The sequence below is a fragment of the Medicago sativa genome, chromosome 8 (assembly GCF_051527215.1).
Source record: "Medicago sativa cultivar Bolivia chromosome 8, Bolivia_mono, whole genome shotgun sequence".
In the NCBI taxonomy this organism is placed as follows: domain Eukaryota; kingdom Viridiplantae; phylum Streptophyta; class Magnoliopsida; order Fabales; family Fabaceae; genus Medicago; species Medicago sativa.
The window spans coordinates 36,570,001-36,582,671 of NC_140756.1; positions in this window are offsets into that span (position 1 = coordinate 36,570,001).

Genomic DNA, 12,671 nt, shown 5'->3' on the forward strand with positions numbered 1-12,671 from the left:
TAAACTAGAATTGAAATATGATACAATATATAGTCAAATTCTGTAAAAACTCATGTTGATTATCAAAATATAGTTTAATCTGATTGATCTATTAGTTTGCAAGTTTATTTAAACTTAGATAACATTGTTTATTTAAAGGTGTCCATATGATATAGACTTTTAAACAGGCTAGCAGGCCATAACAGGCTTTCAGAAGGTCAAACTCAGACCTAAAAAGTAAGTATATGACAGGCGGCAGGCCTTAAAAAATTTTGACAGGCCAGACTTAACCTTTGCAAAGCCTAGCTCGGCCTAACCTATTCTCATCCCTACTTGTACTCCATGTGTTGCATCAGAAGTTAATTATGTTAATTAATGACTAATATTAATAAAACTGCATTATCATATATAAAATTAAAAGACTATTTCATCATATGTTTAAATAAATAGACATGAAATACTAATTAACTAAAAATGAAATAAAATTCATATATGCAGCAGAGCATTGCAGATATGCTTTTGAACAAATTATATAATAATTTGTTACGTTTTTTGGAGACTTATTAGTATAATTGAGAGTTATCACTAAGCACGAATTATTATTTCAAATGACATTTTTTTATAAGCAAGGAGAGAGGACAAGCATCAGGAGACAGCATCGACATCCCAACTAGGTTGGCACCCCGAGCTACCTCCATCCTATGCCGCCAAACTCGAAAAATTTATTAGAAAAAGGGGGAAAAAGATATTTACAAAAGGTGGGGGGATTATACCAAAACCCACAAAAAAAACAGCAGAAAACAAAAAAAGCAACAGAGAAACAAATAAACAGCCCAAAAATAGATTAAGGGAATCTATACTTAGGTAACCCACATTTGTCCCTATAAAAATCAATCTTCACCTCATCTGGAAGATTGTCAAGCCAAATCTCACCAACAATGGAGTGACCCAAAGCAGCTAACTTATCTACACAACAGTTTCCTTCACGGTTGAGTGTCACCCCGTGCACGAGATTTGGAAGGCTGCTTTGATAAAACATGTTGTACCTTAAGTTTTTGCTTCTAATTTCGTGTAAGAACGGGCATGAAACCAGCAGCTGCTTCAGCTGCTGATCTTGCATCATAATCCCGGACTCTTTCCCACAAATCTAAACCATGTTGGATATTCTTGCTAGGATGAACCTATTGTCTTTGCAAAATAACCACATTCTGATCCTTTGCCGAGGGCATACCTCCATCAACCACACTTGATGCTTCGGTAACCATAGGTGTTTTCAGTGCTTGTGAACCAATAAGTACATCATCTGTACCCTTTATCAACCCATCAAAATTCTCAATTGTAACAATTGGAGGATAATGAGAGAAATATTGTGATGGTCTTGGAAATCAGCCGACACCTAATGCATGTCATCATGCTCAACAGGGGATGGTCTTGCAACACTCTCACGAGCACCCTTGGGACTCTCGACCAACTCCCGTGGGCTCACATGATCATGTTCCACACCATCCTGAAGCGGTTCAGAGACATCATCAACCGTGGGAATCGCCAACTCCTCCCTCGATGTCTGAGTTGGATGTTCCACTCTGTCAGGTCGTATGTCCTCACGCCCAAGAGGGGATAAGTGTGTTACACACTCAATAAAACCATTAGGACTCTCCACCAGCTCCCGTGGGCTCACATGATTGTGTTTCACACTATCCAGAAGCGAGTTAGAAACAACAGTCATCGTGGGGTTCTCCAACACCTCCCGCGATGTCTGATGAGATCTCACCGCTTCTACAGGTTGCACGTCATCATTCTCTACAGGGGAAACAACCTTCTCCAACACATGCCTAGGCATATCTAACTCATCATTTAATGTACGATCAATACGATCGAAAACATTATGATGCAGAAAGTTGAACGAGTTTGATGATAAGTCTGAAACCGGCACTGCTGGTAATGAAACCGGAATTGATTGAGTGATATTGTTGACAGGGGTCGGAACTGAAGTATCCTGTATTGTTTGAGAAGCTGAGACCGTAGTCCTGGTAGTGGTGGTAAATGTGGAGTTGACAGGAATCCATGACTCAGTACCTCCCAAGGTTGATGTAGCAGCACCCCCCACCAAAGTGTTGTCATGATTTAGGGGACGCACCAACATTTTCTTTGGCCGTTTGTTTCGCACGATCCACTTTCTCTTTGGCGACTTGCGTATTTAACCATCGACAAGTCGTGATGACCAATGGAATAACAATGATGGCAAAACAAAGGCCTCTGTTCATATTGTATCTCCATCATGAACGCAAACCCATCACGTTCAACAAGAACCTCATCATATGCTTTCTTCGATAAATCGATGTCCACTAAAATGCGAGCATAATGACCAAACGTACGATTTCTAGTTGGCCCATCGATATCTATAGGTGTTCCAATTGCGCTTGCAATTTTCTTCAAGGTTCTCTCTCGCCAATAGTCTTGTGGTAACTCCACCAAACGAATCCAAAGCGAAACATGCGTTTGTTTTTGCACCAAAAGCTAAATCTCTCTCTTATTCTTTAAAACAAACTTTACTTTATTTTTATGCAATCAAACCAAATCTAAGATTAAATCAAATCAAATGACATAATCAAAACTTTAAAAAAATTTGACTTATTATTCTCAAATCAAGTAGATTGTTGAAAGAAAATATTTAAATCATCTTTTTTTTGGTAACAAAAGGGAAGAAAAAAAAACTAAAAAGGACCCATACTAGGGTCAAACAAACTCAACACCCATGACATCTGCTAAGAGGACAGAGGTCATATCAGGAGGGGGCTTCATTCAAAATAACAAAGCTAATACCACTAAGAGCACCCTTTTTGGCTAGAAAATCAGCTGCAGCGTTACCCCTCACGCAAAATATGTTGTAAACTAACCACCCAATCTCTACGGAGAAGGTGTTTAATAGCCATGACTAAATTTCCATATTTGTGATGATCATTCAAAATTTGGATAAGGTCAACAACAATAGTTGAATCAGAGAGACACACCACATGTTTAAATCCAGTATCCCAACACAACTTCAAACCCTGGTATAAACCCAAAATCTCAGTATGGAGGATGCAAGGTCTACTAATTTTTCAAAAAAAACCATGCAAAAAGGAACCTGTATGATCACGAATAAGACCGCCAAAACCTCCCAAGTTGGAATCAAGGAACACACTTCCATCAACATTAAGAGTTACTGAATCCATACTAGGTCGTTGCCAACTAACAATACGTGCAGGCTGTTGAACACTGTGAGGGGTAGGATGAGCAAAAGCTTTCAAGATATAATGCAGAGATGATAACACTTGAGCGCCAATTTCTTGGACAGAATGCTTAATATCCTCAAAGATACATTTGTTGCGAGAACACCAAATCTTCCACATGATAATGGGACCAACTGGGCCAATATTTGAAATAAATTATTTCATCCAAGTACGCAAATTATCTCGATCTGGAGAAGTGACCGACTTGTGGAGACAAAAGGACCACACGTCCTTGGCACGAGGGCAGGAAAACAAAGCATGAAACATATCTTCACTACCTTGATTACAAATAGGGCATATGTTAGAAGAGATAAGATTACGAGACAATAAAACAGACTTGAAGGGAACAGAGTCGTGGCACAATTGCCATAAGAAGAATTGAATATTTGAAGGAACACAAAGGCGCCAAATCCAATTCCAACTTTCTTCCTCAAGCAATGAAGTCTGCGCTCCCATTAACCACTGGTAGCCTTCTCGAACGGAGTATATGCCAGATGTGCAGTCGGTCCACACCCATACATCAGGAACGTCATGCACAAGAAAATGAGGAGCCAAATTAATCTTATTAATAATGTTGGTGGGAAGTATATAATATAAACGAGAAAGTTTCCAATCATTCCCATCAACAAGATCCTTGATACTCCAGTTCATATCATGGTAGTGAACGTAAGGCACATGTGTACAAAGAGGTTCCTTATCTAGCCAAGGGCTATACCAAAAACTAGAGTTATCCCCCAATTTGAATTGAAACCCATCTTTAAGGAGCTCAATAGCTTTGACAATAGAGTTCCAAGTAAGAGACCCCTTTCGACTAGTAACATTTAAGACCAAATTTTCCCCCAAGTAAATATCTTTAAACATCCTAACCCATAATTTATCTTCAGAGTTAAGAATATCCCACACCAACTTGCCAAGGAGAGCAACATTTTCGAATCTAGCAATGCGAATACCAAGGCCACCTAATTTCTTGTGGCGGGTCACTTTAACCCAACTAACCAAATGAATACCTTTGTTCTCGGATCTCTTCCAAACAAATCTACACGCAACTTTGTCAAGATAATCACAAATAGATTGGGGATACCACTGAATTTGCATCCCATATGAAGGTATAGAGTTAATAACCGTAGTCGCAAGAACTAAACGACCAGCCTTATTGAGGAGCCTCCCTTTCCAAGAAGTCATCTTGGACTCCACACGATCAACCACATCCTCAAAGTCTTGTCTAGTTATACGCCCTTGGAAAAGTTTGAAGCCGAGATATTTTCCCAAGTTAGAGGTGAATCTCATATTGGTGATACCAGCAATCTTATTCTTTTTAGCATTAGTAACACCTGCAGAAGCAAAAATAACTGATTTCTGGAGACTGACTTTTAATCCTGAGAAAGCACTAAAATTCTCCAACACCTTGTTGATTTGGCGAGCCTGAGAGACTTTCGCTTCCCCAAAATGAAGCACATCATCTGTAAAAAATAAATGAGAAAAACTAGGGCCATTCTGAGAAAGTTGAATAGGCATCCATCTATTAGCATTCACTTCATTGGTAATCATGCATCCAAGCCTCTCCATGTATAACACAGGCAGATAGAGGGTCACCTTGTCATAAACCCCTTTTAGGAGTGAAGCTCTCAGTCCTACTGCCATTCCAAAGCAAGATATGGAGGAAGATGAGATACCATGCATGCTAAGAGAAATAATAGGTTCAGGAAAGGCAAAACAATTTAGAGTCTGGCGAAGGAACCTCCAATCCAATCTATCATAAGCTTTCTCCAAATCAAGCTTGAGAATAAGATCACCTTTCTTGCTCTTCTTCTTTCTTAAGTGATGGATCATTTCCTGAAGCACTGCAGCTTGAGATTAAATCATCTGATTCTTGATTCCATAATATTGTAATAGTGTCAAAAATACATATTAATTAATAAAAACAACTAACTACGCGTAAAAAATAATTACAACTACTAATATTATCACTTCTAAACATTGCTTCCAAAAGATAGAGGATCAAAGCTTTAAATTATTTTGACTTTTTATTTTCAATACTGTTTAAAGAAAATATTGAAATCATCTGCATGTTGATCCTTAACATTGTAATAAAACAAAAAATACATATTAATAAAAACAATCAAATTCTCCTAACAAGCAAATACAACTACTAATACTATCACCCTTTAAAGAGTAATTTCCAACATTATGCCAAGCCAAAATGTTCATGAACTTTAACTACCCAAACTCAAACTGAAGAAAATCTTGTCTAAATCTCAAGTTGAACCAACTTTTATTGAGTCGAACTCATACAAGCTTGACTCAACTCAATCTATTTCGAACCCTACTGATCTTTGCTTCTCAATTTAATACAAATTTTTTTTCATCGTTGTAATCCTTATCCTTATAATTATTTATTAATTTTGTTAAGTTTTAACCTAATTGTTTCCCTCCATTAATCCCTTATTAGGTTTGCAACAACTCTATCCTAAAATTTTGGCTCCTTATCCCTTACTCCTTAATGTTATTAGGTATGCAATCACTAAACCCTACATTTTTCCCTCTAAATCTGATGCATTAATTGCTAATGAGCTCAACTCTAAAAATATTTCTCTTCCAACCCATGCCAGTCTCAATTTTGAATTTATTCTTTTAAAAAAATGATGTTCAAAACCCATGATGATAACTTTTATGTTTTCCAAAAACAGGCGCGCGACTCTAAACTAATTAACATTTATTGACTGATAATTTCAACACACCTTATTCTGTTTCTAACCTAATACAAAATCGCTTCTCTTCTTTCTTATTTTCTCTCCATCACTGCTCCACTCTCTCTCTCAGTCTATCTCAGTCACCGCTCTTCTCCTTTCTCAGCCGTTGCTTTGCTCTTTTTCCTCCTCATAGCCTCCACTTCCAGCCACCTTAACGTAAATCACCAAAAGGATCGTAAGTTGAGAAACCACATCAAATCCAAATCTCAAAATCATCTGCATTTCAATCAGTTGGTTTCAACCCATGAAAACATGTTGATTTTGTTGACCTTCTTTCATTTCTCAAGGTACTCAATCAGTTTTTTTATTTTTTTTGGTTTTATTGTATAAATAATGGTGTTGTTGAGAATGAAAACTGATAAAAGGAATGGTGGAGTTTTGTTTAATCAACAGAATTGGTGGGTTTTTTTTAATGTTTAAACTAGATTTTTGTGTTCTTTCTGATATCTCTTTGCCTCCAAATATTTGATTTCATCCATTTCATTGAACCATTGTTGTTGATTGTAAGTTTCTGTAAAATAAGATATTCTGTTCCATGACTTGGAGATCCGAATTTTTAAAAATTTGTTGTGTTTTTATCATCATTGTTTATTTGCAACCAAGGTTTGCAATTTCCATGGAATTAAGAGGTTTTTGATAGTAAGTTTTGTCCATTTGTTGTGTATATATTTTAAGTAATTGGTGTTTATTTTATTGTCTTTTTTTGGTTCACAGTAACATCATCTTAAAAGAACTCAAATGGAGCATGAAACCTACTTGCCGTGAGGAAATGATGTGATGCTCTACTTTTCTTTGGGTTCAAATATGCTAGAATTAGTTACATATCCTTTCACATATTTGATCAAAAGCCTCGTTGAAATAATACATTAATGAGCCATATCTTCAAATCGTCTCCATTTGTTGCTTTCAATTCGAATTCTCGTAAGAACAAGTTTGGCTTAGGACGACAATGGAAGAAGGTTCTAGAGGTAACAAACAAGTATCAAATTTTACTATCGTGTATTTTAACATATTCATTAGTTGGTAGGAATGATGTTAATAAAATAAAATGATTGATACTTTATAATCATGGTTTACTAGAACCACTCGTGGTATTTCTTTTTTTGTAAAAACCAATATGGTAATTGATACTTTGTAGTGAATAACATACTTACTGAACCACTGCAACTTAATATGAAAGTAGTCTATTGATAGATGATGTTTTTTATGATGATGAATATGAATGAAAGCCATTGAGGAATGAGATAAAGGAGAAAAAAGCTTTAACTTGGATTTGGTATGTATCAGTTTTGCAAAGTAAAGGAAAAAAGAGTATTGATTTGTTGCTATTTATACAGGTGTCAGTACCCTTTAACTCGAATCCATTTTATTTTTACATATGGATCCTTAGCTTTGGTTTATTGAAGCATGATACTTGGGTAAGTATAGTTATTCTATCTATCAATTATTTCATGTATTTATCGTGTGCCATTTGACTATAATAAAATTGAAATCATATTGTCTCAACTACATTTTGATAAACTGTATTTATCTTTACAAGCAAAGATAGAGATATCTACTTATATATTGCTTCCAGGTTTTGCTGTTATGAGGCATGGCCTTTGTTGTTTTTTATTTGCAATTTTAATTTAGAGTTGATGGATTTGTTAAGCTTTGATTACTATATTGTGTTCTGGATCTTTTAATTGCAAATCGAAGAATAAGGATTTCTAAATCCAACTGTGCGATACAGATGACAAATTATCTGGCTATTGAAATCTTAGTAACATGTTTCATTCAATATTTAAGTTATTGTGGGCATTGTTGTTCAATCATATGTCAAACTGGTTGGGAACAGTTCTCCCTTTGAGGTTGATGTAGTTTAGGTAATCCATTTTCTTTATTAATTGGAACATTTTTACATGATTTCATACATGAATATAAGGGCTAGGAGAATGTTGTAATTCTGTAATTACGGTCTGAACGAGTTAAAGGACTGTAGCTATTGTGGTTTTTGGTGTGTTTTATCGGTTGTTTCTGTTGTCCTGGTGGTTTTCCTTGTTGTGTTGGTGGTAGAGTTGTTTAGCTGGCTGTTATAGAAGCACAACTTAGCTGTCTCCTTGATGTCAAGGGGAGTTTTTACTGCTGTCTACTCACATACGACCAGCAATGGTCCTGTTAGGGTGGTCTTTCGGTAGCTGTAGGTGTGTTTTTAATTGGGAGTGTTTTTTGGGTTTTAAGGTTTGTCTGCATACATACCGAACCTTTGTATTTTTTTTTCTCTTGGCAACCGTGTGTGTCTTGCATAGGCTTGCTTTCAATAAATTTGGTTATTTCAAAAATAAAATAAAATGATGCCATTTCAAAAATAAAATAAAATGATGCTTACATGAATTGATTGATGCATATTTTTCATTCAATATTGAAGTTATTTTAGGCATTGATCTATCACATGCCAATCTGTTTTAAGAAAATTGGTTGGTTTCTATAATTTGAGGTTGTTGACATTTTTTGAATCTCCATATTATCAAATTCCATTTTTTCTTTTTTGCAACTCTAATAAGCATATATACTAATCTGTTGCTTTCTTTGAGGGAATAAATTTTGATTTATGCTACTTTTTTTGTAGTCCTCGGATGATACTCTACATTTTGGCTTTAGATTTATGACTATATTAACAAGCCTCATGGAAAAGTAGTCCTTCATCTTAAGATGAGCATTCATTATATCTCTAACTGATTATGCTTCTTGCAAAGCTTTTATTGTTGATGGATTTTTTCCATTTGAGGGGGCTCGTACATATTCCGCATTACCCCCTATGAATACTCCACCAGTATGAACTTAAGATAATTTCTTTTGCCTCCTATCAAGAAATTTAAAGAGATATTGTTCTATGCCTCTTGATGTGTATGTTGAAAAAGTTTCCTGATTATTTTAGTTGTTTGTCTATTTCAGTTTCAACTTTAGTCATTTTTAAGAAGGTAGTTAGTTAGTTTTTCATCATAATGCTTTATATTCTTTATAGTAATAATTTCATCAATGTGGACTTTTGTAAATCAATCATAATAGTTTAACAATTACTTCAACTCATTGGATGTGTTTGCAATCCTGGATAAGAAATTAAATGCTTAAATCTTATGTTTAGAATGTTACTTGGTTTGATTTGTAACTAAAATACAGGCTTCAATTTCTCAAACAATATTCATGCTTATATTGCGAATTTGTTGTTTTTGATCTCATTCATTTTATTTTGGTTTTTTGTTGTTGGGTTTTCTTGCCTTCCTTTTAATTTTGTTTACTATTTTCAGCTCAAGGATATAAGAGTTAAAGATCATATTGTCATTGGGGATTCTTAAGCACTCATGGAGTCATGATATCCATGGACATCAAAGCATCTCACTAAAAGGGTGATGATTCCCTAGACTTTTTATGATGAATGGAGATGATTAATGGCAATAGGATTAATACAAGAGGAGGAAATGGCATGCTATATTTTAATATACTTTCTTTTTATGTCTCAGAACACCATACTCAATTTGTTAATCTCTTATTAAGCCGCATGGAGACCATATTTTTTTTATGCATATTAAACACCTTTACAATTAATATGGAACATATTAATATTTGAACTTATAATTCTCCTTCTATGGTTCAACTCCATAAAAAAAGGATTCACTTATTATTTTTAGTTCAGCTCATAGGACCCGTGCAGCGCACGGGTCATCAAGTTATTAGGTTTGCAACAACTTCATCCTAAAATTTTGGCTCCTTATTTATTAATTTTGTTAAGTTTTAACTTAATTTCTCCCTCCATTAATCCCTTATTAGGTTTGCAACAACTTTATCCTAAAATTTTGGCGGTAAATTTGCGTCATATATGTTTTTCATTTCTCTCTCCAATAATTGTGAATATTTTTCAAAGCAAAAATTTAATAGATATTTTAATCCTTATCCCTTATTTATTAATCTTATCCTTATGTTATATCGTCTCCAATAATTTTATAAAAAGATCGCTATGTGTATATAGCAATATGTTACTACTAGAAGGCCGACCCGTGCGCTGCACGAGTCTTATGAGTTGGAATAATTTAATACACAATAAAATGAAATACTCTATGTTGGAACATAATTTAAAAAGTCAAAATACATTACCTACCGATTCAGGAAATATCGTATCACAAACCATACATGTTACAACAAATATATAAACTGTCTATGGAGTATTACACATTCCAAAATACTTCTTCGTACACGACGTTAGACGTCTCATCAATATCTTCATCATTCAAGTGATGGTTACAACAAATATATGAACTGTCTATGGAGTATTACACATTCCAAAATATTATCAGTCTTTCCCATATTTTTTTTTGTTAGAACATAATTGCTGGGTCCAAGTCGTCTACTCTGCTTGAGACTTTCAACATTCGATTTCATGTGAAAGTCTGTTTCTGTAAAAGAATATCAGAAGCAGTTATTGTGTAAATACAAATGTTTGTAAAAGAATATCATAAGTATTTGTTGCTATAACAACTATTTCTCTAAATTACAGTGAGCAAAAACATACCAATGCAATTATTTAAATCCTACAGTTTCTAAATCAGAGAATGCAGAGCAAATTAGTAAGTGATGCTAAAACAACTACTCTTTAAATTACGGTGAATAGAAACATAACAATGCAATTGTTAAAAATCCTAAGATTTATAAATCAGATAATGAACTTCAAATTACTATGTGCTGCTATAACAACTACTTCTCCAAATTACGGTGAATATAAAAAACAATGAACCATCAGAATGCTTTTCTCTAGCTAACAAAGACAAAATACATGAAAAAAATGGGTACCTGGAGTTGTTTTTTGATAATATTTACTGTTTGCTTCATTGGGATTTGCCACGTAACAGTTTTCTACGCTAAAGTCGCTCCGATTAACATTATCATCAACGCTGGCTTTACCTGAACTGTTTGTAACTATAGGAAAAAACACAGAAGTATAATTAAGTTAGCTATAAAACGCCATTTATGCCATCGAAGAGAAATTTCAAAGAACAGACCATTGAAGGGAAAAGTAGGTAACACTAAATGCATGGAAGAAGTAGGTAACGCTAAAAAACTTTAACAAAAGATGATTAAATAAAACTAAATGCATGGAAGAAGAAGGTTAATATATTAGTTAGGAGAAAAGAGAAATGTGACATATGAATTCATCTGTAAATGTACTAATATGATCATCAACCATTTTTTTGTTTAATGGAAAATATTATTAACGTAAACCTGCACAAAACGTGCAATCGGCTATCCAAACAGACAATACAACGAGGCCACCGTACACATAACACCTAAAGACCAAAGCAGCCCCCTAAAGGAGGATGAAAACCAGCCCAAAGCTGCTGACAGCAGCACCTACAGGACCAAGACAAACCTACTACTATCACAAAACTACAGCAGCAGCAAAAAACAAAACTATCAGCAGCAGATAGACCACAAAAACAGCTTAATAAGAAACTGAGATTTACCATCCAAATTAGGATTCGAGCCATTGTAGGCAATCACCACCGCATAAACCGTCACTGCAGGCTATGGATGTTATAGCAACAATGAATAAGAATAATATACAAAAATTTTAACAAAACGGAGACAAAATGTAATGATAACATATCTTAGTGAGACTTATTTCATCCTGCTAATAGTTTCATTGGTGCAATGTGTGCAAAAATACTTTTCAAAGACAAAATTGACTCAATGCCATTTTGACTCAATTGACCAAAAAAGAATCTGAAAAAAATTGAAGAACCTGAAGATTATTGGAACTGCACCAGTCAAAGATTTTTCGGAAGAAATCACGGAATTGAAATATGTTGTGAGATACGGAATTGCTATCATCTTCGTCGGAGGCGGTGGTTCGCGGCGGCGGTGGGTCCGAACTCGAATTGGTGAGATGGTGGGAAGGATGTGGTTGATTTCATGGAGAGAGAGAGAGAGGAAGTGAAGAGATAATTTGAGGTATGGATAGATGGAGGATAGCTCTGTTTCCGAATATTTGATGAGAGAGAAATTGAGCTTTGGAAACTATCACAGTAACAACTGCTAAAACCAAGTCTAAGTTAATAATGACAAAGGAAAATTTGAAATTCAAATTTAACAGAAGGATGGAAGTTTTTTAGGGTTAACCTAATTAGCAATTAATGCAGCAAAATTAGATTCAAATTTGTAGGGTTAAGCAATTGCAATGCGTAACAACTTTTAAGAATAAGGGATGTATCCCTAAAAAAATATGGGTTTTGCTAGAATACACCTTTTATGGGTTTCGCTAAAAGACACAATAATTTTTATGAAGGTGTCTTTTAGCAAATTTATAACTAAAAAGTGGAAATCACACATTGAGGCATGACTTGCTAAAAAACACCTTCATGGGTGGCTTATAGCAAAACCCAAAAAATATATGTTACATTGTGTATATGATATTAGTAAAAATATCTATGTTACTATATATTTTTTTGATCAAGCTATACTATTATATATGATGTTAAAAAAGATATTTGTTTAGAAAAAATTACAATGCGCGGATAAGCTAGCATCTCATGGGCATGCTCTTGCTGGAGTTGTTTGGTTTGAGACGATGCTGTCAATTTTGTCTTTGGATTTCTTTAGGGATAAGAATAGTTTGCCTAACTATCATTTTCCTTTGAAT